The sequence below is a fragment of the Giraffa tippelskirchi genome, chromosome 13 (genome assembly GCF_054371585.1).
Source record: "Giraffa tippelskirchi isolate mGirTip1 chromosome 13, T2T-mGirTip1v1.2.pri, whole genome shotgun sequence".
NCBI classification, from domain to species: Eukaryota; Metazoa; Chordata; class Mammalia; order Artiodactyla; family Giraffidae; genus Giraffa; species Giraffa tippelskirchi.
This window is the reverse complement of record NC_137287.1, coordinates 46194588-46219721: the sequence shown is the minus strand read 5'-3', so window position 1 is coordinate 46219721 and position 25134 is coordinate 46194588. Positions and strand designations below refer to the sequence as shown.

Genomic DNA, 25134 nt, shown 5'->3' with positions numbered 1-25134 from the left:
TTTTGATCCTTCGGTTGGTAAGATCCCCTGGAGAAGGAAATGGCAATCCACTCTAGTATTCTTGCCTAGGAAATCCCATGGATAGAGAAGCCTTGTGGGCTATAGTCCATGGGGTTGCAAAAGAATTGGACATGACTTAGTGACTAAACAACATTAACAACAAGAAATAAGTACACTGCAATTCTCTTTATCAAGTAGGCAACACTCAGGGTATTAATCAAGTTGAATACTTTTGAATATTTTTTAAATGATAATTTTTAAATGTCACGGAAAGAAGATGCTGTGTATGAAGCTGTAGTGTAGAGCTAATTGTGTTTTCAGCTAATTTTAAACCATTTAATGCCAGCACATTGCTTAAATTTGCAATGTACCATTCCAGGGTTGGAAATTTTTTTAAAAAAATTTAAAAAATTGACTCAGCATGTATTTTTTAACTTATTTCACATCTCCTATTATTATCATTATTATTCATCAGATGATAATTAACATCCATGGCTGGAGGCCATTCCTTGCGATTTTATTAAAACCCTTCCTTTTCTAGTGTAGAGTTTCCTTTAATCCCAGATTAATTTATTTCCCATTCACTGTGGCAAAGCTCCTGAAATGAGTATATTCATAAATTCTTATGATAAAATTTAACATCCTGATTATTTAAAAATTACTGAAATTGCTGTGTATTTTTCCCCAAATCACTTGCTTTTGTCAGTCCTACAGTTGGCTTATTCTCATCCATGGTGGAATCTTTTATTCTCAGCCAAAAGGAAAAATGAAGTCACATCATGGTAGCACTAGCTACAGGTAAACATGATGGCCATCTCTGGCCACCTAGTTCATGGTTTCCAACTCAATTATTCCCTGTCCTTTTAGGAACACCAATCCCCACCATTTGCTATTGTCATGTTTGTTTTTTATGTATTTTCCTCATAAATCTTCATGAGGTCAGGGGAATTTACCTTAGGTTTGTTTTTGTTTTCTGTTTTTAACTCTAAATTCCCCTTTAAACAAAACAACAGCCTTGACATGAAAAGAAAGACAATGAGGAAAAGAGGAGCTTTCACCTCTGAATGGCTTGAAAAGGCCTGCCGCATCCTTTCTTATTATACCCTGTAAGCTCCGAAGTGAGTGAGTCAGGGGAATGAGACGGTTATTTTATTTAATATTCATCACTTTGCTCAAAATGTTTTTAAAAGATACTCCTCTGTTCTATTGGTTTGCATCAAACCAAATTGTGCAAAACTGGGGCCCACAATGGAGGCAGGATGAGGAAACGGAGCCCCCAGCATCAGTCTCCTGAACGAGGTACAAACAGCGCAATCATTTCTGTTCCTCCTGAGGCTGTTGACACATTCTGCCTTAAATTACAGCTCTGGTTACTCACAGGCTATTTGATCAGTTCCCTGAGGTCAGGAATGTTGCCTAGTATGTAATAAATGGCAATATTTGTAGATTAAATGGAATATCTTATCCATTTTTGCATGCTCCTAATAGCTATAGGCTTGTCCCAAAATGGACATGGGTTTGGGTAGACTCTGGGAGTTGGTGACGGACAGAGAGGCCTGGCGTGCTGCAATTCATGGGGTCGCAAAGAGTCGGACACGACTGAGCGACTGAACTGAACTGTCCCAAAAGGGATTCAATAAATACACTGATTGAGTGCTAAATCACGCACCTACTCTGAGATTGGGAATTATTTCTAGTGTAAACACTTTTAAGGTTTCTCCTTGCTAGTAGCCAGTAGAGTTAATTGACCTGGAATTTGAACTGAAATAAAATGCTCAGATGTGAATTCATGTCTTTGCTTTGCATGTCTGGTACAGCGATCTTTAGCTAATGACTCATTAGGCATTTACTTGCAAATAATTAAAATCTTCATATGTTATCACCTTTTTTGGTATATCACAGCTACAGAGACCAAAATTTTGTTATCTCCTAAATCAATTTTTTAAATAGTATTACCCAGGGAACTGAGAAAAATCTCACAGGGTCAATAGCCACCTTCTCTCCTTGTTTGGTTTTTACCTTTGGTATTCATTCAAAAGTAATAGTAGTTGCCATTTATTCAGACCCTAACATCTGCTGGGTGCTTTACTTATTTTTATTTAACTTTTCTCAACCTTATACATTAAAGATTATAATACCCATTTTTTAGATTCAGATGATAATTAACTTATGTTATATTCATAACCACACAAGGTATATTAGTCAGGGTTCTTCAGAGAAGCAGAACCAACTAGAGAGAGAGAAAAAGAGAGAGACTTATTATTTATAAGGAATTGACTCATGTGATTGTGGAGGCCGAGTCCAAAATCTTCAGGGTAAGCGGGCAGGCTGGAGGCCCAGGGAAGAGTTGCAGTTCAAGTCCAGAATTCTTATGTTTTTTTCAAGGGAGTTCAGTATTTTTCTGTTGTATAAGGCCCACCCACATTATGGAATGCAATCTGTTTAACTCAAAGTCCACTGACTTAAATGTCAATCTCACCTGAAAAAAAAACTTCACATAAACATGCGGACTATGTTTGACCAAATATCTGAGTATGGTGGCCTAGCCAAATAAGACACACAAAATTAACCATCATACAAGGTAAATATTACAACTCCATGCTACTGCAGGGTAACGAAACTCACCATGTCTCTTCGGTTTTCAAACTGAAAACCATCAAACCCAAAAGACTCAGGAAGCAACTTTGACCTTCCCCATAACTGCAACAAATTTTAGTTAGGCACTTCCCTGGCAATCCAGTGGTTAGGACTCCACATTTCCAGTGCAAGGGGGTTGAGTTAGATACCTGGTTTGAGAACTAAGATCCCACGTGATGTGCAGTACAGTCAAAATAAATTGTTTTTTAATTATTTCAGATAAAAGGCATATTCCAGGAATAGAGCTATTACCAGAGACACCAGCCAAAAAAAATATGGGCTAAGGGTGGCAGGGGAACAGAGCTTACAGATCAGAGTCTACTCAGTGTCTTCTTGTCTCTGCGGGGCCTAGAAAACATTTATTTACCAAACATTTGCTTTTCCACCTTCATAAGAATTGTCTTCTTCCCCTCTGAGGTCCCAGCCACAACTGGTAACACCTTTTGTCTTTAAAGTGAAGATATTTAAGGTGGGGTTTCAGCCATTTTGGTGAGTTACTCAGTTTTTCTGGCTCTCTGCCATGAACACATTATTAAACTTTTGTTTTGATTTTCTCCTGTTACTCTGTCTCTACCTAATTCTTGGACCAGCCAGAAGAAGGGTAGAGTGAAATTTCTTCCTGACATTACAAACGAATACACTAAACACTGAGCAATGTGCACAACATCCAACAGTTTGCTATGGGGGATCTGGAGTTTATAAAAGAACTTTTTGTTTTCCAAAATCCATTTATTTTTCATTTTGTGTACTGTCTCCCAAATTAATGTTGTTGTTGCTGCTGGTTTTCAATTAAGAAGAAGTATATTCTCCAGGACCAAATTCATTTTAAAAGAAGTATTGGGTTGACCAAAAATTTTGTTTGGGATTTTCTATCACATCTTATGAAAAACCCAAATGAACTTTTTGGCCAACCCAATATTTAGGGCTTGTAGCTGTATATTTTAGAGGTCTCACTTATCCACTAATAAATATCTACCAAAAGCAATTGAATGATCTCTGTTCGTTTCCAAGGCAAACCACTCAATATCATGGTAATCCAAGTCTATGCCCTGACCAGTAACACCGAAGAAGCTGAAGTTGAATGGTTCTATGAAGACCTACAAGACCTTCTAGAACTAACACCCAAAAAAGATGTCCTTTTAATTATAGGGGACTGGAATACAAAAGTAGGAAGTCAAGAAACACCTGGAGTAACAGGCAAGTTTGGCCTTGGAGTACAGAGTGAAGCAGGGTAAAGGCTAATAGTTTTGCCACGAGAACACACTGGTAATAGCAAACACCCTATTCCAACAACACAAGAGAAGACTCTACACGTGGACATCACCAGATGGTCAACACCGAAATCAGATTGATTATATTCTTTGCAGCCAAAGATGGAGAAGCTCTATACAGTCAGCAAATACAAGACCGGGAGCAGACTGTGGCTCAGATCATGAACTGCTTATTGCCAAATTCAGACTTAAATTGAAGAAAGTAGGGAAAACCACTAGTCTATTCAGGTATGACCTAGATCAAATCCCTTATGAGTATACAGTGGAAGTGACAAATAGAGTTAAGGGACTAGACCTGATAGACAGAGTGCCTGATGAACTATGGACAGAGGTTCGTGACATTGTACAGGAGACAGGGATCAAGATCATTCCCATGGAAAAGAAATGCAAAAAAGCAAAATGGCTGTCTGAGGAGGCCTTACAGATAGCTGGGAAGAGAAGAGAAGCGAAAAGCAAAGGAGAAAAGGAAAGATATTCTCATCTGAATGCAGAGTTCCAAAGAATAGCAAGGAGAGATAAGAAAGCCTTCCTCAGCGATCAGTGCAAAGAAATAGAGGAAAACAACAGATTGGGAAAGACTAGAGATCTCTTCAAGAAAATTAGAGATACCAAAGGAACATTTCATGCAAAGATAGGCTCCATAAAGGACAGAAATGGTATGGACCTAACAGAAGCAGAAGATATTAAGAAGAGGTGGCAAGAATACACAGAAGAACTGTACAAAAAAGATCTTCACGACACAGATAATCACGATGGTGTGATCACTCACCTAGAGCCAGACATCCTGGAATGTGAAGTCAAGTGGGCCTTAGAAAGCATCACTACGAACAAAGCTAGTGGAGGTGATGGAATTCCAGTTGAGCTATTTCAAATCCTCAAAGGTGATGCTGTGAAAGTGCTGCACTCAATATGCCAGCAAATTTGGAAAACTCAGCAGTGGCCACAGAACTGGAAAAGGTCAGTTTTCGTTCCAATCCCAAAGAAAGGCAATGCCAAAGAATGCTCAAACTACCGCACAATTGCACTCATCTCACATGCTAGTAAAGTAATGCTCAAAATTCTCCAAGCCAGGCTTCAGCAATACGTGAACCGTGAACTTCCAGATGTTCAAGCTGGTTTTAGAAAAGCCAGAGGAACCAAAGATCAAATTGCCAATATCCGCTGGATCATCGAAAAAGCAAGAGTTCCAGAAAAACATCTATTTCTGCTTTATTGACTATGCCAAAGCCTTTGACTGTGTGGATCACAATAAACTGTGGAAAATTCTGAAAGAGATGGGAATACCAGACCATCTGAACCTGTCTCTTGAGAAACCTGTATGCAGGTCAGGAAGCAACAGTTAGAACTGGACATGGAAAAACAGACTGGTTCCAAATAGGAAAAGGAGTACGTCAAGGCTGTATATTGTCACCCTGCTTATTTAACTTATATGCAGTATACATCATGAGAAACGCTGGGCTGGAAGAAACACAAGCTGGAATCAAGATTGCCGGGAGAAATATCAATATCCTCAGATATGCAGATGACACCACCCTTATGGCAGAAAGTGAAGAAGAACTAAAGAGCCTCTTGATGAAAGTGAAAGAGGAGAGTGAAAAAGTTGGCTTAAAGGTCAATGTTCATAAAACTAAGATCATGGCATCTGGTTCCATCACTTCATGGGTAATAGATGGGGAAACAGTGGAAACAGTGTCAGACTTTATTTTTGGGGGCTCCAGAATCACTGCTGATGGTGACTGCAGCCATGAAATTAAAAGACGCTTACTCCTTGGAAGGAAGCTTATGGCCAACCTAGATAGCATATTTAAAAGCAGAGACATTACTTTGCCAACAAAAGTCTGACTAGTCAAGGCTATGGTTTTTCCAGTAGTCATGTATGGATGTGTGAGTTGGACGGTGAAGAAAGCTGAGCGCCGAAGAACTGATGCTTTTGAACTGTGATGTTGGAGAAGACTCGTGAGAGTCCCTTGGACTGCAAAGAGATCCAGTCAATCCATCCTAAAAGAGATTAATCCTGGGTGTTCATTGGAAGGTCTGATGTTGAAGCTGAAACTCCAATACTTTGGCCACCTCATGCGAAGGGTTGACTCATTGGAAAAGACCCTAATGCTGGGTAGGACTGGGGGCGGGAGGAGAAGGGGACGACAGAGGATGAGATGGTTGGATGGCATCACCGACTCGATGGACATGGGTTTGGGTAGACTCCGGGAGTTGGTGATGGACAGAGAGGCCTGGCGTGCTGCAATTCATGGGGTTGCAAAGAGTCCGACACGACTGAGCGACTGAACTGAACTGAAATATCTACCAAGGATGATGATCAAGTCTAATGAAGTAGGTATCTGTCATGAGAAATAGAGAGCTATTTCTCAAACAAGCAGTGACAAAAACTAGGCAGTGACAAAACAAGCGGTAACAAAAAAAAGCAGTGACAAAACTAGGGAATTCTGTCTTTCACAATCTCTGAAAACTTGTCCATGCATTCTCTGAGGCCAACACTTGAATTCAGGACCCTACTACTTCTATAGCATTTCATGTCTGGTCTTCACTCTATGTTCCAAAATTCAGCATTAATCAGACCACCACACTACCGGCCCCTTCTCCCCCACATCTCTAGGAGTTATCAATTGTCCACTGAAAAAAGCTGAAAATTTGAAGTGAAGCATTAACAATCTTTTCCAAAGGAGCATCAGTTACCTTTCTAGCCGCCGTTTTTGCCCTTCACTATGAACAAGATATGCAGGTTCAATTTTGGCCCCAAGAAAAGTTCATGAGTTCATGTATTATTTGATTTTGTCTGTGTGTGTGTGTGTGATTTCTGCCTTTGCACTGACCCAGGTGACCTTATCTTCTGAGTCCATCTCTTTCCCCTCTAGGCTTCCCAAAGTTTTCTCAAGACCCCAGCCAGCGGCAAGTCTCATTCCCCAAATTGCTTAAGAGTGTGGTTAAGGTTTGCAGGTTCAGGTACTGGGTAATCTCTGTTTATGCGCTTTTCTCATCTGGTCAAACAGAGGGTTGGAACCAGTGCCCGAAAAGGAATCCCAAACACAAATGCAATAGGTTGCCCACGACCTGAGGATGTCCCATGTTCTGCAGAAAGGCTCTACCACAGTAGGTGCTCAATAAATATTTAACACCTTGGCAGACAAATGACACCGAGTAGAAGACTGCAGCCTGTGGTATGAGGGCGAGTTTGCCTCTGCCTGAAGGCTGTCTTTTGACGCTCGTCCACTGGCCTAGGTTTCACGAGTGCAGGGTCAGCTTCCGCCGCCGCCAGGGCAGGGCAGGGAGGGCAGTGCGCATGCCCGGTGTCCAGGGGCGCCTCCGGGCGTGCAGACCGCTCGGCCCCGCCCCCGGCGCTCGGGCGCGCGCACTCCTCGGCCCCGCCCCCCGCGTTCGGGCGCGCGCGCGGCCCCGCGGAGCGTCCCCTGCGTGCGGGTCCCCGCCGAGCCCGCCGGGCGCCGTGTCCCCGAGAGCCCTGGTCGGGGCCTGAGCAGCGGCCCCCGGCCCGGGCGGCGAGCGGAGCGCGGTGCGCACGGCGGCGCCGCCTGCGGAGACGGGACCGGCGCGCGGTGAGTGAGGGCGCCGCGGCTGGGCGGGCGCCTCCGCGCGTGCGCAGCGCCGGGCCGCCGAGCTGGGGCGCGCCCCCGACCGCGGGCCGCAGGGTCTGAGCGCGACGGGCCGGGGCCGGTCTGCGGGCGCGGCGGGCGGCCTGGGGGCGCGGGCTCTCGGGGCGCGGGGGGCGCTGGGTCTGGGGGCGCGGGCCGCGGAGGCGGCTTCCGGACGGGCTCCCCGGGACGGCGCTGGTCCCGGCGTCGGGCCCGGGGTAGGGCCCGCTGCAGCCTGGGACCCCGGGGAGGGCCAAGGCGAGCCCCCGGGGCCCTGCCGGCGCTGGGGCGTCCGCCGCGAGCGCGACCCCCGGAGGCGGCCAAGGTCCGGGAGCGGCCGCCGGGCTATCCGGGCAGGTGGCGGCCGCGCCCCCCCGCCTGGGAGCCGAGGGCTGAGCGCGAGCAAACTTCCCCGGAGCGCCTGTCACGGAGCGCTGGGGGTCCCCGGTGCCGCCTCGGGGCCCCGGCGAGTGCAGCTTCCTTGTGGTTCTGCAGCTCGTCCTCCAAGTTCTGAGCGGTGTTCACGGCCCATTCTCTCTTAAGATAGATGTGCAGGTTTGGTGTTTTGGTGAGAAGGGTATTTGCTCTCTTGGGAGGAATAGACTTATATTGCCTGGTCTTTTTATCTCAAAGAAAGTATTGTTAGGGCATGCCAGGGACTCCTATTTATCAAGAAACCTATTGTCCTGTGTGCGCTTGGAGAAAGCTAGCTAATTTCTATTATTAGCCTTGAAAAGACAAAGAGCGATGATTGTGCTTTCTTTCCCCCCTTCTCTCTCTCTCTCTTTTATCCTTTGATTTAAATACTCTCGGCCACATCTTGGAGTATTGCAGTTCCCAAAACTGGCTGCACGAAAGCGTCACCGGGTAGTTTTAAAACTCTAGGCTCAAAACTGCAGACCAATTAAAACGCGATATGTAAAGTTCCCTCAGTGGTTCAGCAGTGCAGCAGAGTTTGGGAAGCACCGGTTTAATATAAGAAAGTCAGGTTTTGAGTTTTGCGAAGTAGCAGTTTGTTACTGCTGAGATGAAACGCTTGCTTCGTTCTCCATAGGCAGGAACTCACAAAGAGTAGCTTGTTCCCCCCTTGGGGACTGAGGGAAGCGTCTTCAAACTTTAGCTGAACACGACTCCGGCGTCCAGACATTGTTCTAACTGCTGCGTTGAATTTCTTAGTTGAAGAGCCACCTCTTGACCCCTGCTGTGGCTGCTTCTAACTCGCTCTCAGCCTCCCTCCCCACCCTTCCCCAGCTCCCCCAGCTCCCCCTTTTTAACCATCCATCCCTCAACCTCTGGGAGGATCCCATCCCCCAGCAAGTTCTGACTCTTTGGGGGTGGGGGTGGGCGCTGTGGGTTACCATAGCAACGGATCTTCCAGGGGAAGTGGGCGGGTCTACCTTTGGTTTTCTGAATAGGACTCATCCTGTTCTAAAGATTTTGAATCGCCTTTTTCTTGGCCTCAGCTCAGGTAAGGGTGCGTTCACACAGGCCCAGTTTTTCTTTCTAAGTGATTACAGAATTATTTATCAATGCTGTTGTATGGAGTGACAATACGAGCAGCTGAGCTGTTCTCCCCTGAAGAGATTCTCTTCACCAATCTCCGCACGAAGAACTTGTGTAACAAAGTTCTAAAAGAGATGAAAAAACACCTTTAAAAAAAAACAACCTTGATTTTCCTTTGGAACACACAAATCTGTGAAGGGTAAGCGTCATTCTTCTAAAGTCTGAAGACATACTTAAGACGTTTTAAAAGTGAGATATAACCCTACATCCACGCCAAAACTTTGCTAATTTGTGACCAAATACCATTGTCAGCTTGTAAATTGTTACATCCCTAGAAAGTTCTTTGCCATGATTCTTTGCAAAAAGTTAGACCACTTATAATATTATACTTTAAAATAGCGACGGAAAGGCACAGTTCTTCTACAGACTCACCCACTCCTTCCCTTCCCCAACACACATACGTCCAAACAAAGACAGGTTTTTTTTTTTTTTTAATGTTGGTTCTTTTATGCATAAAACAGTTATTCCCTCGCCAACTCATTCCAGTTTATTTTGCAAGGAACTCTTAAAACTGTTCATGTAAAATAGTTCAGACGTGTCTTCAGGCTTTTTTGTGTTTTGAAATCTTTCAAACCTTGCTGTTTAGATTATCAGAATTTGATCAGTCAATCCAAAATGCTTATGGTAGTACAGAGATTTCCAGCATGTATTAGGGATTAAAGAAGTTTTCTCTACTCTGGTGTTACGTGCTAGTTAACTTTTGGGCTATCAAGCAAATTCTGTAAGGCTGATTTTCCCCATTTACTGAGCAAAGAACAATAGTGGAAAGCCCTTTGATTTGATGGACCTTGTAGTTCAGCAGTAATGCTGTGCAGCTAAGGTGTAACTTCTCACCTAATCTTAAGGAAATAAAAATCATAGCAATATCATCTAGAAATAAACAGCTGTACATGGCATGATATACTTCCATTTGTCCCATTTTATTTGTCTGCATAGATACACTTTTAAGCAAAATGGGTACTTCAATTTCATTTGTAATTTTAAATATTGCCTCTTTGCTAATATATCACAGACATTTCTTGTGCCCTTAAATCTTCCTCGAAAGTAAAATTTTAAATGATGGCTATGTCAAAGTTTGTTTAACTAGTTTTCTCTTGTTTGACATATTTCCATTTTTAGTGTTTGGGAATATGATATTAAACTCTAGTGGCAAATCTTGGCCTCTTCCAATGTAAGTGACCTTAACTACCTAATAATTTGATTGTGCTTCCTTTATGCATAGAATGGGGGTAATAATTGTGCCTGCAACATAGAGTTTTGGAGCCATGGAATGAACCAAATAGAGCAAGGTCTTCAGCAGAGTCTGGCAGAGGAGGTAGGCTCAGAAAGTAATAGACACACAGGTCGTACTGGGGTAAAGGCGCTTGTCTGAAAGCCTCGCTGTTTCTGACGTCTCAGGCTAGATTTATAGCAGAACTCCTGGGACAGAGGTGAACTATTGTATAACTCTTGAGGCCTGTTGCCAAATTGCTTATACCAGGACACATCGATTCCCTTACATGCCGGATGGTCTTCCTGTAGTGTCAGCACTCCAGTGTTTAATCTTTCCTAATTTGCTGTAAAAATGTGGCCTTATTTTAATTCATATTTTTTTGGTAACTAGTGAAATTAGCAATTTGCTTTTTATTCGTTCATTTGTCTCTTGAGAGTTGTCTGTTCAGGTACTTTGCCCATTTTATTCTTAATTGATAATTTTAAAAAATGATTTTAAAATGTCTGTTTAATATATATTAGATTTGTACAATGGCTTCTCTGGTGTCTCAGTAGGTAAAGAATCTGCCTGCAATGAGGGAGATCTTCCCTGGTTTGGGAAAATCCCTTTGAGGAGGGCGTGGCAACCCACTCTAGTATTCTTACCTGGAGAATCCCCATGTACAGAGGAACCTGGCAGGCTACAGTCCATGGAATCACAGAGTCGGACACGGCTAAGTGACTTAGCACAGTACAGGTTTGTACATTTAATTTTCTGTTAGCACATGGGTGTGAATTGTCTTACAGCACCCCCTCCTCCCGAGTCAGCCCTGTCTACCAGCAGATCTGTTAGACAGTCCATCCTTTCTTCACTGGGTTGTAGTCTTCCCTTTATTATATTTTAAGATCTTGACTAACTTTTGGATCTGATTCTGTTTTAGATCTTACTCATCAGTGATTGATCTCTAATCTTAATCAATGCCTAATCTTTTTAATTGTACATTTAGAATATATGGAAATATCTGCTAGAGCAAGTCACACTGTTCTTTTAAAAATCCTACTTACAGCCATCTGTCCCTTCAGATAAAGATGATCTTATTATCTTTATACTAATACATGCACATAATTAAATCTAAGAGTACTAAAATACTTACTTAAAATAAGTGGCCATCTCTCCATCCCCTTAGGCTCCTCAGTGGCAGCCTTTAGACTCTTGATGGGTTTTTTTGAGTTTTTCACTGGGGCCACAAGTACAGTCTTTTCCTCTTGGGCTAGTCAGAGGCTGGTCCTCTGGTGGCACCCTGTGCTGGGGAGAGGGTCCAGCTGCCAATGTTCCTGAGGCCTCTGGCTGGAGTCAGCATCCTGTTCTCTTTGGGGAAGGTTCTGGTGCCCTCACAGTCTGAAGACTTAATCCAGTCCAGTCTGGCTGGGCTCTGGGACTGTGGGCCAGAACTCCGCAGTGAGAAGGTGGGAAGGGCATCCAGGAAATCCAGCTTAGTTCACCCCGCCTTGACCCTTTCTCCCCCAGTCTTTGAGCTCTCCTCACAGGTGGTGGGGCATCTCACTCTCAGGTCTGCTGAGTTGCTGCTTGTCTGTCTGCTTTCCACTTTCGTGATTCCGTTGTCATTTTCACTACAGGTCTTTATATGCTTGATACGTGTCTTCTGGAAAGATCTCTTTACTGATATCTATGTGGAATGTAGAAAGAGGATGTTTGAATGCTTGATGTTTTGTTAAACATGCCATCTTAACCTGGAAGGCTCTGCAGATGAATCCTTAGAACTGAGAAGTATCCAGTTATTTTGGTTCTTTGGCAAGGACCGTCATGTAGTCTGTTTAGTATGTTTTCCTGAAGGGATGTGAGAAGCTACATAGACCTTCTGTCTGTTAGCTGAGGTGTTTTGTTTGCTTGCTTAATCTTTATTAAGTCCTACCATTTCTTGTTAGGGTTCTCTTAGGTATTTATGTTTTTGCTGCTGTTGTGAAGGGTTCATCAAGTTGGCTATTGCTGGTATAAGATGGTTGTTGATTTTTGTTCTTTGTATTATACCTGGCTCTTATTCTAAGAGCTTTCCAGTTTATTTTCTTGGGTTTCCTAGTTATATAATCAGCTGTATGTAGTGACACTTGTATCTACTTCTTTCTAATAATTATACCTTCTATTTTGGTTTTATGGCAGACTGCACTGGTGTTAGCCTTCTGGAACACTATAAAATACTTCTGGAACATTATCAAATAGCAATGGCAATAATGTGCAAACTTTTGTTCTTTAATAGGAAACACAATATTGGCTTTTGTTTTATCATAATTTCTCATCAGGACAGAGGAAATCTATCCTTTTATTTCCAATTTACCTAGAGCTATTTTTTTTAAGAGATAGGATTCATTTGAAAAGACCCTGATGCTGGGAAAGATTGAAGGCAGGAGGAGAAGGGGACGAGGATGAGATGGTTGGATGGCATCCCGACTCAGTGGGCATGAGTTTGAGTAAACTCTGGGAGTTGGTGATGGACAGGGAGGCCTGGCGTGCTGCGGTCTGTGGGGTCGTGGATAGTCGGACATGACAGAGCAACTGAACTGAACTGAGGGATGGAATATTAGTAGATTACTGTTAGCAGCTACAGTTTATCACTAGTATTTCTTAACAATTATCTACTGACTGAGTCCCAAATATTAAACTGGAGTAAATCCTTCCCTTTTGAATAGTTCTTTAGAAAAATAAATTCTATTCGTGTCAAAACTAAAGGTAACATCATATTCTAACCTTAGATATGCAGATGACACCACCCTATGGCAGAAAGTGAAGAGGAACTAAAAAGCCTCTTGATGAAAGTGAAAGAGGAGAGTGAAAAAGTTGGCTTAAAGCTCAACATTCAGAAAACTAAGATCATGGCATCTGGTCCCATCACTTCATGGGAAATAGATGGGGAAACAGTGGAAACAGTGGCTGACTTTTTTGGGGGCTCCAAAATCACTGCAGATGGTGATTGCAGCCATGAAATTAAAAGATGCTTACTCCTTGGAAAGAAAGGTATGACCAACCTAGATAGCATATAAAACAGCAGAGACATTACTTTGCCAACAAAGGTCCGTCTAGTCAAGGCTATGGTTTTTCCAGTGGTCATGTATGGATGTGAGAGTTGGACGGTGAAGAAAGCTGAGCGCCGAAGAATTAATGCTTTTGAACTGTGGTGTTGGAGAAGACTCTTGAGAGTCCCTTGGACTACAAGGAGATCCAACCAGTCTTCATTGGAAGGACTGATCTTGAAGCTGAAACTCCAATACTTTGGCCACCTGATGCGAAGAGCTGACTCATTTGAAAAGACCCTGATGCTGGGAAAGATTGAGGGCAGAAGGAGAAGGGGACAACAGAGGATGAGATGGCTGGATGGCATCACCAACTCGATGGACATGAGTTTGGGTAAACTCTGGGAATTGGTTATGGACAGGGAGGCCTGTTGTGCTGCGATTCATGGGGTCGCAAGGAGTCAGATACAACTGAGCGACTGAACTGAACGTCATATTCGGGGCTTCCCTGCTCTCTCAGTGGTAAAGAATCTGCCTACCAACGCAGGAGACGGGCGAGTTTGATCCCGGATCCAGGAAGATTTCCAAATGCTGTTGAGCAACTAAGCCTTTGTGCCACAACTACAGAAGCCTGTGCACCCTAAACCCTGTGCTCCTCAACCAGAGAAGCCCATGCGTGGCAGCGCAAGAGTATCCTTCGCTCGCTGCAGCTGGAGAAAGCCCGTGCAGCAGCAAAGGCCAAGTAAAAATAAATTATAAATTTAATTATATAACAATAATAATTATTGTTATATAATTATTATAAAATAATTATTTAAAAATTTTTTAAAAAGATAATGTATTTAATACAATATTCATGTCTTCTGGGGTGGGGACTGAGTGGGATACAGTCACCAGGGATTTTTTGAAAAAAAATATTGCAAATTGCAAGTCATTTCTCATCTTTATCTCTTGGCAGCTTTTGATATAATTGGTCATTCCCTTTTTAATTTGACATTCTTCATTTGATTCTGAGGACACCACAGTCTCCTTTTCCTTCTGTATCACTGACTTTTCAGTCATTTTTTTATTTTAATGTGTGTTTTTTTTTCCTCCACACAGCCTGTTAATTTGGAATGTTTAGGGCTCAGTTTTTGTAGGACTCTTGCACAAACAATTGTAAGAGTTTAATAAAATACCATGTAGCTTAAGACTCCCAGTGTATACTTCCAGCTGGGGTGGCACTCTTAAACTCCTGATGTGTATTATCCATCTACTTTCTTGACTTGAATATGTAAAAGATACTTCACTTTTAAAGACTAAAGCGGAATTTCTGATCTTCCTCTGCAAACCTGTCCTCCCTGTAGCCTGCCCCAGTTTCTGTGTTGGGTAGTTCCATTTTTCAGGTTATTTAAGTCAGAAACCTTGGAATCATCCTGACTCTTTTTCTCTCCCACTCTACATCCAGGCTGTTAGCAGATCCTGCTGCTTTATCTTCCAGATGTTTCCACAATCCTGTCCTCTGAATAAACCCGGGAGTTCAGCCTGTTTTCCCACCTCTGCTGCAAGCGCCTTCCTCCAGGTCTCCAGCACCTCCTGCCTGGGTGGTTTCAGTGGCCTCTCCTTCCACCTTCCTGACTTGCCTTTAGTATGTTATCAGCGTAACAGCTGGACTGATCTTTTTAAAAGATAGGTCAGATATGCTTCGAATTCTTTACCTGCTTTCCATGTCCCTCAAAGTAAAAGTCAGAGTCTCATAATGATTTGCAAAGCCCAATGCATTCTGTTTTCCCCCAGCTCTGACCTCCTCCCTAGTCCTTTCCCTGGAATGGAATGCTCTCCGTCCAGCCAACCTTCCCTCCTGACTTACTCTGGAACCCTCCAGGCATATTCCCCCTTTAGATCTTTGTGCAGGGTGTTCACTCTGCCTGTGTCCCTCTGCGCCTTCAGGTCTTGACTAAACTGCAGTCTCAGCAGTGATGTCCCCGCTATTTACAGCTGCAAACTGTGCCTTGTGTCCTTCGTGGAATGCATTATGTTTTCCATTTTTTGTAGCATCTAAATTACCGTATGACTTATTTATGTATTATTTTTGATGAATCTTCCTGTCCCTGCTAGACAACAAGTTCCATGTGGCTAAGTATTTTTGTCTGTTCATTAATGTGTCTCAAGTGTCTGATACACAGAATGTAGTCAGTAAAATTTTTTTGAATAACTGAATATAGTCTACTCCATTTTTTTCCAATGACTTTCTCATAAAGCAGGGTAGTTGTACAGCATCTGTGGATCCAACCCTGTTGATTTAGTGTCCCCCCAGCAAGACAGAAGTTGCAGAATATGTATAATTCATAATGGATATAATAATACAGAGAGTGGTTCTGAGGATTAAATAGGGATACTGTCTGTAAAGTGCTAAACCCTGCCGGACTGTAGAATACCACTTAACTGTCAGAAAGCCTTAGCCAACCGCAGTAATTCACATCTGAATGTCGTGAATTGAAGTCTAGAATCTGCTCTCTTTGGGTTTCAGTTTTTAACCAGTGGGATGAGGAACATTTCAGAATAAAGGGGCCTGAGAGCCCTGGTGAGTATCAGCGATCTACTGTTTGTTTATTCTCTAACCCATCTCAGAATGGGACGCAACTATTTGTTTTCTCTTTTTTGTGTTTTCTTGCTGTTCAGACATCTCCCCATCTCTAAGCCCATCTCTCTCACCATCTTTAAGTCCTTTTTCCTCTAATGTTCTAGCTGAAATAAGTTCTTTTATAAGGTGATTTTGAAGTCCATCAGAGCCGCAGAGAAGCGCGTAGTTGAACATGGTATTAAATCCACAAAATCAAAGGCAGTCAGGCCTTTGCCCTCAGTTTCCCTGACAAGCATGCGTTGTGGCCATCCCTGCAGCAGTCATCAGAGCAGTCATTTAAAGTTTACTTACAGAGTCTCTTAGTCTCTAGAGTCTCCTTTTGTGTGCTTCAAATCTCAGTACATCTCCGAAACGTCCGACTCCTTCTCTTTCTATAGGGCACGAAATATTTGTGTGTTTTGTACTGTTGGAATTGCTGTGCAATTAAGTGGTGTCATGTGCCAGAAAAAGATGATTTTAGGGATCATGTTGGCATCCAAAGAATAGACAATAAATCAAAACCATGATGTGTGTTATCTCTAGAAATACATAAACCCAGTACCAGTGAGCTAAACAAAAACATGAACATTTCCTTCAATTTCTAAATTTTTTCCTACAAAACATATTTAGTTCCTTATTTTTTTTTAATCGTAATTTTTCAGTAATAGTGATGTGAGCAGGATAGGTCCCCATATTTAGAAGGTGTAAACATTTTAGCCACGATTGCCATACATATTAGGAATAAAATGTCATAAGCACTACTGTTCTGAATCCATCACTTGATGAATTTGCCTTGTCTTTGAAGCTCCGATCATTGTGTTTCGTTAGTACAAAGATTCATTCTTTAAGAGTTATCACTGTTACAGTTTATTTTATTTTGAACTCTTAAACAGTCAGTGCTGTTGGCCAAGGTTGAATGGAAAGCACTAGTCTGCCTTTCTGCTGTTAAATTACAAAATACCCCTAGTTTAGGCTGTTAATGGATAGCCCACTTGGAAAGCACACCTTGCTTTTTATAGTTACACACCTGGGCTGGGGACCTGTGTAAGTACAATGTAGAATTTCTTTGTGAAGATTTTCTTTTTAATTGCTACCTTTTCTTGTATCCGCCAGTTTTTTAGAAGTGGTAATTTTGCCTGTCCAGCACCAACAAACACACCTATTCTGTAGCAAGGGGCTGGTTTTGGCCGTCAGCCATTGTGGGTCTCTGGAAAGTCAAGTGTAGTAGTCTAACTCCGTGTAGATGTGTTACTGGGGAATGATCTGTATTCCTAGAAAGTTGAGAAAATAATAAAATTCTTAACTTGGATTACAGCAGGCCCCTCTTCTTAAAATAATGTTAACGTCCACATTGAAAGTGTGAGAAGCTGCTCCCCTTGCAGGTTCAGACACCCAGCAACTGTTCTGACTGTTGCTTCCTCTCTGGCACAGCCCTCCCCACCCCTGTGTAACACACCCACTGTGTGTACCCCAGAGTGCCCCCTCCCCTCTGTGGTCTCTTCCCTCACCCCTCCTGCAGCCTCAGGTTGAGGAGCTAGAAGCTGGCTTGGCTGCAGAAGCTGCAAGGGCAGTTACTCCCTCTCCCTGCACAAGGTCTCTGGCAGCCGAGGATTTCAGCACATACTAGTAAACACTGGAGAATGCCTTTATGGGAATGAGTAGATTTTCTAGTTCATGTAACACTACTGAACAAGTCTTTCTTTGGGACTATGGGATCAGCTTGTGTGTACGTGAGACTCTGGGTTATGTCGTTAGCTGCTTTCCCCTGTCCGTGCCAGGAAGGATGCCTCAAAACACCAGAGTCGCGCCTGGACTCCGGGACAGCACACGGCTCCCACTGACGCTGACGCTGAGGGTGTCAGGGATGTCAAAACCTAATGGTGTTTGGATTGGGCATTAGGAAAATCAGATTCTTGAGATCAGATCAACCTATATTTTGATTTTATAGTCTTTCTTTAATAACAATTAATTACTGAATGTAACGTAGTCAGGTACTGACACACACAACCTCTAAAATCTTTTGAGAAAGGGAACACCAGCTCTTTAAGCAAAGGCAGTTTTTAAATGAAAAGTCACTGCTGGTAGATGAAGTATTCCCTTTTTTGGACTTCTGCAGTCCTAACCTAAACTTCATTTCCATCACACTGTTTTCAATTATTTAATATAGAGGAATAGTTGGATATTACATAAACCACAATTAAAATGGTATGTTGGAAGAGGAGACAGTTTCTATCTAATGTATCTCTAAATGAAGGAAAATGTGAACAAAATCTCCTAAATGTTGGCAACCATGCTTACCCTGCAGAAGTTGCTACTTCTCTTTTTCCCGTAGCAGAGAGAGAAACTATCAGAGAGAAACTTGCTTCTTTCTTGCTGGTTTATGTGACACTACTAGAGACAATTGTCTATTCAAAGCTCATTTAAATGTTTTTTTGCGAGACAGAATAAGAGACACAGATGCATAGAACAATTTTATGGACTGAGGGAGAAGGTGAGGGTGGGACATTCTGGGAGAATAGCATTGAAACATGTATATTATCATATGTGAAACAGAACACCATTCCATCTTCGATGCATGAGACAAGGGCTCAGGGCCGGGGCAATGGGATGACCCAGAGGGATGGGATGGGGAGGGAGGTGGGTGGGGGGTCCAGGAAGGGGAACACATGTAAACCCATGGCTGATTCATGTCAATGTATGACAAAAACTATTACAATATTGTAAAGTAATTAGCCCCCAACTAAAATAAATAAATTTATTAAAAAAATAAATAAATAAAAGGACTTCTTAAAAAAAAAATGTTTTTCTTAAGATCTTTGAAGAAGATGTCTATTGGAATATCTTGCAGCTTGCATTTGAATTTTCTGAGGATGGGACAAAGTTAAGGTGCCAAACAATATAATAAAACAAATGGAATATTAGCTCCTTGACTGCTATTAATTTTTTGTGACAGAGATCGTTATTTTCTCATGTCTTCCATTTTGTCTACCTAACTAAATAGTTGAGAATTATGCTCTGGGAATTAATTATTATTTTCTGGAAGAGTAGAACCAAAAAACAGGTATGTGTAAAACCCTGGCCCTGATCACTTAAAGTTTCTTTTTCTTTTTTTTAGGAATCTTCACTGAAACGGCTAATAGCTTACTGCAGTTACACTTACAGTAAAATCCAAACTCCTTATGTCAAGTGGGCATTAATGGTTGTTATACTTTTTGACCTCAGGATTCTTATACTTTTGAATATTTCAAGAAACCCAAAGAGCTTTTGTTTATATAATATTTACTGAAATAGAAATGAAAACAAAAAATTTAAATATTTATTTGTTTAAAAATAAATGTTTTGATTGAAGCTTATGAAGAAAATATGGTCTCACACAGATAGCAGCTGGACTATTTTAATAGTCTTTTGAGATAATTGTGGATATTCTCTGATACCTCATTGAAACTTGAATGATAATTTCTTAAAGGTTGATTGCTGTGTGGAATCAACTGATGAAACCATCAGTGAACTTTCTGTGTTCCTCTTATACTAAAATCCATTGGTCTGTTGTGTGCTTTGAATGAACCTTTTACCAACATGCGTGATTCTTTAATGTAATTGCATTGCTATTAGAAAATATTGGTTCACTGAGTTATGCAAATCTTTAAAATGTTGACATGTTTCTTTATACAATGTTAAAAAACTAATGTCACCAACCATTAATCAGAAATGGTCTTTAAGAAGTCTTTGACAGTCTTGGGAAGCTATCAAGCTCATAGTGGCATAATCAAGAATTCCAAAATTCCAACTTTTGCTCAAAGGTTTGAATTTTTTCATTTGCGATAAATAGTCAGCTCATTGCATTCTTTTTTAAGAAAATGTCTTCTAAATACCTAAGTGTGAATAATCATATTTTGCATATTTTCTCAAGTGCATTGGTGTTCCATGAAATAAGTGGCTGGTTCAGCTCCCACACAAGTTTTTTTTTTTTTTTCATGGCAACCATTCTGTTTCAGTTTCACCAGAAATGCTTTAAGCATACTTTCCATTTCATCACATAAAATGTTAAGAAAATGTATACTCAACGGTTGAGCTTTAATCAAAAGTTTTTCCTGCCGCATCTCCCAGAGATTCCCCGTGAGATAGTCCATTGATTATGGCAAAAGAACACACAGTAGCTAATCTGCCTTCACACAAGCTGTTTCATCACAGTTCCTAAGTCCTCCAAGTATGAGGTGGGGAGGCATGGGGAAGTCAAGACCACTTGACATGCCTTTCGGTGATGTTCACTTTGGCTCTTGAGGGTCCGCTGGAGTGACCATCCAGGTTTAGGAACTAGCAACTTCAATTGTGAAAGGGAAAAAGAGTCCCAGAGCCTGGTGGTGGACCAGTCCTCACATGTTTGAAGCTCCCTTTTTCGTCTGGGGCAGAAGGCAGGGCTTTTGGTGACGCGTCACCACTGCCAGTATCACAAGGAGATTTCAGAGGGTTTCAGCTGCTGTACCTATGTCAGTTACCTTTTGAACCAGTGCAATTCAGACCTGCTTAAAATACTTAATATGTTAAAACACACACACTTTAACCAGCAGATGCAGAACAATGTGTTTACTTATCCCACCTTCCAAAAAAATGTTCTTCCTGCCAGTGGAACTTGTTATTTAGAAATTCAAGCTATATATTTTGCCAGTACACAGTTCAAGCCATTACTTCTTAGCAGTTTAACACTACTAATGGTTTTGAAAATCGCTGCTGGTGGTAAGAGTGACATAAACACACCAGCAAGAGACTGCACCCATGGCTAGGCTGTTCAGCTCCTCCACTGTTGATGGGATCATTTCCGTTTATGCTTACTCCAGTAATGTCAGATAGTATGTAAACTGAAGTTGACAATTCCTTACTTTGGGGGAAAAAAAATCAAACAGATGATTACTTAACACTCCAGTTCTTTACAGTAAAGTGTTTTCATGGAGACACACACACATTAAGAAGTGAGTTTTTCTGCTTGTGCTGTGCAGTAATCTGAAATGTGACATTGCCTGTCCCTAGCTGTGTGGCTTGTTTGCAGGATGGGGGTGAGTTTCCAGACTGTTCATATACTCAGCCCTAAACACACAAGCCTGTTTTATTACTTTGTTTGAAGATTGAGTGTGTCTAATGTAGTGGAAATTCACCCATTCAGCATTAAGTACAAATGAAACACATTTCAAAGCCACATAAAAACGTCTTTTTAATTATCCATTTTTTAAGATTATTCATATGACTGCTTTCCTCTTTTCATGTGAGTCTCTGAGAATTTATTATCGTTCCTAGTTCATTAAATCACTAAAATTCTCTACTGGTGCTATAAATAAATAATGCTAGACCATGAGCTGAGACCAGTTGATAAAGGCAGCTTTGTCCCGGTAACGGAGTCTTGCTCCTCATTAGCCCACAATTCTGAGTATGTGAAGATCTGTCTTACAGTAAGTTTTAGATGGTAATGAAGCAAAGCCTTGGTCTGAGCACATGTGGGGACTTGCTTTAAGTTGAGCTTTAATATTTTCAGTTGGACTAGATGCTCTGTGGATGCAGTGTTATAAAACTGTGTTTGTGCTCAGACATGTTCAGGAAGCCTCAGGACACTGTTTCCCAGATGTCTCGGTTCTTTACCCGTGTCTCTTGTGTGAACCTGCATCTCAGAAGCTAGAGACTCCGCCACCCTCCGCTTCAGACAGCTTTAGCCCGGGACCAGCTGCACTCCACGAGGTAGTCTAGGGTTCCAGGTGGATTGAGAAGTGCTGAACTTGATCTTTCCTGCTATAGAACAGTTGGAAGCCAGGTGTGGGAATGGTGCTGCTGGGTCTTGCTGGGAGGCCCTCGGAGAACTCACCTATTCAGACCACCTGAGGCAGGGTGAAATGTGAGACTGCGTCTTGGGAGGCCAGGAAACCCTCTCTGTCAAGGTGTCTCAGGACTGCAGTGTGAAGGACAGACACTTCTAACAGGAGGGCTGTAAGAAAGGGAGGGCAGTGAGGATGGCAGGAAGCAGCAGGCTCACTTCAGTTCGAGAACAGTCTTGTTTGTAAAGTGAGTCAATGAAGAGGACAGGTCATGGGGCTTGGAGGCAGGTCATGGAGATCCAGAATGCACTGCAAACTGTGTGGCTTCCCCTCACTGAGAAAGGTGAGGCGGGATTTCTTTGATTTATTTTTTTTCTGGATAGGTGCTTGGTGTGCACTCCTAGCATGCTGATGCGATAGACAGGACCACACTTCTTCACATGATAACCTCTTTAGGAAGAGCAGCACAAAGTAGTTGGTTAAGACTTGGCCACATGCCACTTAAATATCATTTTTCATTTCCTTTTAAGGCCATATTTTAAATTCTTTGGAACAGTGTTGCATTAAACAAATACTGACATTGGCCAGGTCTCCTGCACTGAACGCTCAGTGGATCATGGCGTCCCTACAGCTGGCTAGTGGAGTGCTTATGGAGAGACCTGGCTCTTGTAAATTTTGATCACCCTTTTCAGAGACTGTCAGCTCTGCCGTGGTTTGGTTCCAGTCATCATCATAACAGTGGATCTTGTATGAGTCCATGCAGTTCTTGACTGTGATGAAGTGGTTGCCTCTCTGAGTGTTAACTAAAAAAAAAAAACCCAAACCAAAAATTTGAGGTACTAACAGTTAAGTTGCTACTTTTTGAAGATGTATTTTGACTTGAATGCTTTTAATTTGCTCATTGTAGTTAAGGTGCACATGTAAATACTCTGCCTGTTTTTATGTGGTACAGAGATTGGGGAGACCCAAATTTGAGTACATATTTTCATGAATAGTCTTGAGTTTCTAAGTGAGGCTTACTTGAGCATTGTTTTACAACCAGTTAAGTTATTTTATTCTATATCTCTGGGCAGTTCAAGTATTGACCCTACTTATGGAGTAGCTTTTAATAAAAAAAAAACTTGCTGAATATATTATTAGAATGGAATTTTTGTTTGAAACACCTTATTTTCTTATTTCTGACACATGCAATGAAACTAAGTATAGAAACCCCTCAACTTTAATTCTGATTAGAACAGAGTGAGATGGAAGCAACAAGGGGTTCTTCAATGGTGCCAAATAATTATTCCTGCAGCAAATGATGGCTGTCTCTGAATGTTACTTGGTGTTGATATAGTTAAGGTTATGCCAACATTTACAGTCAGTGTGCCTTTATATTGTGTCCTTCACAACATTGTGGGGGAATTGTAGACTTTAAAGCTAATTAAAAGTAGCATAAAGCATTTTTTTTTATTTGGACTTAAAGCACAAACACATTTTACTTTGAGTTTTTGCCAGAAGCTGGTTTCTATAATAACCCTCTGTCACAGGCTTATAATTCTACTTGGATTATTTGTTAGAAGATATTTTTGTGACTCAGTATAGAAATGTATGTGCTTTTTTCATTTTCATTTGGTGGTCTCCACTCCAGAAGAGAGATGTTAAAAGTTGAGCATGAAGATGCCTGATAATTTCAGATGTGTTTGTGTTTTCCTGTAGCACGATTTCTGTGTAGCACATCTCTTAATTTTAGATCTTGTATTGTTTGCCTAAAATAACTATATTTCATTCTAGTGACATACATTATAAAAATGAAGAAAGGCCTTTCATTAAATAGTAATTAATTGAGGCCCTTGTGGACATGTGTTGTGAAGGTCAAAACACTAAATTGGTAACTAGTCTTTTCTATGTGGCTTTGCTAAAATAGGAAATGAATTTTTTTTTTTCTTTTAATCTGGCCTTGCCTTTACCAAGACTATCCTGCTGCTTTTACAGTGATAAAAATATTTAAGGTAATACATATCATTTCTTCAGGTGTTGTGGACAGTGGTAGTACGTTGAGGGAGAAGAGTTGTGTTGTTGTTGCTGCTGCTGTTTAGTCGCTAGGTCATGTCCAACTCTTTTGCGACCCCATGAACTGTAGCTCTGCAGGCTCCTCTGGCCACAGGATTTCCCAGGCAAGAATACCGGTCCCAGTTGCTCTTTCCTTCTCCAGGGGATCTTCCTGACCCAAGGATTGAATCTGCTTGCGTCTCCTGCATTGGCAGGCGGATTCTTTCCCTCTGAGCCACCAGGGAAGCTCTGGGGGAGAGGAGAAGTGAAGTGGAGTCGCTCAGTCGTGTCTGACTCTTTGCGACCCCATGGACTGGAGCCCACCAGGTTCTTCCATCCATGGGATTCTCCAGGCAAGAGTACTGGAGTGGGTTGCCATTTCCTTCTCCAGGAGATCTTCCTGACCCAGGGATCAAACGCAGGTCTCCTGCATTGTAGCCAGACGCTTTACCGTCTGAGCCACCAGAGCAGTGCTTATTTCTAAGTGCCATTGAGTGACATAGGGCTAACACACACGGTGACGTGACTTGTATTTGGGAGTCTTATTTTATCTTGCAGAACATTTTCGCTACCTTGTGGAGGTTGGGGAAGTTGGTTTGCGACACCTATCCTGTTAATAGGCCTTCCCAGGTGGCCCTCGTAATAAAGAACCCGGCTGCCAACGCAGGAGAGGTAAGAGACTCAGGTTTGACCCCTAGCCCGGGAAGACCCTCTGGAGAAGGAAATGTCAACTCACGCCAATATTCTTGCCTGGAAAATCCCATGGCCAGAGGACCCTGGTGGGCTACAATCCATAGGGTCGCAAAGAGTCGGACACGACTGAGCATGCACGCACTCACCCTGTTAAAAACCAGAACTGATATAGAATACCTGGTGGTTTGAAGACTGTTGGGATTTCTTCCTGTTCCATGTGCTCTTTGGGAAAGGGTGACTTCATCTGATAAAGCCACGGATTCTTTAGTTAAGTGCATAAGTGAAGAGGCCTTTGAATTTTAATGATCTGATTATGGAGATATTTTTAGTTATTATCTTCCAAATATCAGAAAACAAAATATACTAACCAAAGTAAAAAAAATACTTAGGAAAGTTTTTTTTTCTTTGAGTAAAACATTATTTTCCTCCTCTGTCAACTAAAGCCAACAGCAAGCCTGGAGAAAGCTGCAGCCGTGGGCAGGGCCATCCCTTCTGGCGTCTCCAATGAGATTAATGTCCCCTTTGGAGTCAGAGCAGCCCCTGCCTTGGGCCTTCTCGGAAGACGCCTCCTGAGGCCTGGCTGTACTGTCTTCAGTTTATCCAAAATAAGCCTTACTGTGTCATCGGTTGTCAACAGTAGTAGTGTCAGTTGAGAATTTCGATTATATATTAATACTTTATCAAATGACTACTTGATGAAAGCTCAATTATTTGGA

The 25134-nt window shown here is 42.1% G+C and overlaps 1 protein-coding gene across 5 annotated transcripts in view; it reads left to right on the top strand.

The window, feature by feature from the left end:
* Positions 1 to 7275: 7275 nt before the first annotated feature.
* Positions 7276 to 25134, top strand: part of BTBD3 (BTB domain containing 3) — a 33821-nt gene continuing 15962 nt past the window's right edge. Inside the window, exons 1-4 of one of the 5 annotated variants that reach the window (XM_081560850.1) lie at positions 7338 to 7477; positions 9022 to 9215; positions 10299 to 10391; positions 10844 to 11024. The gene's annotated coding sequence lies outside the window, so the exon portion shown is untranslated. Of the gene's footprint in view, positions 7478 to 9021; positions 9216 to 10298; positions 10392 to 10840; positions 11025 to 25134 lie in introns of all 5 variants that reach the window. The other 4 variants (XM_081560851.1, XM_081560849.1, XM_081560852.1 and 1 more) reach the window with 4 other exon arrangements.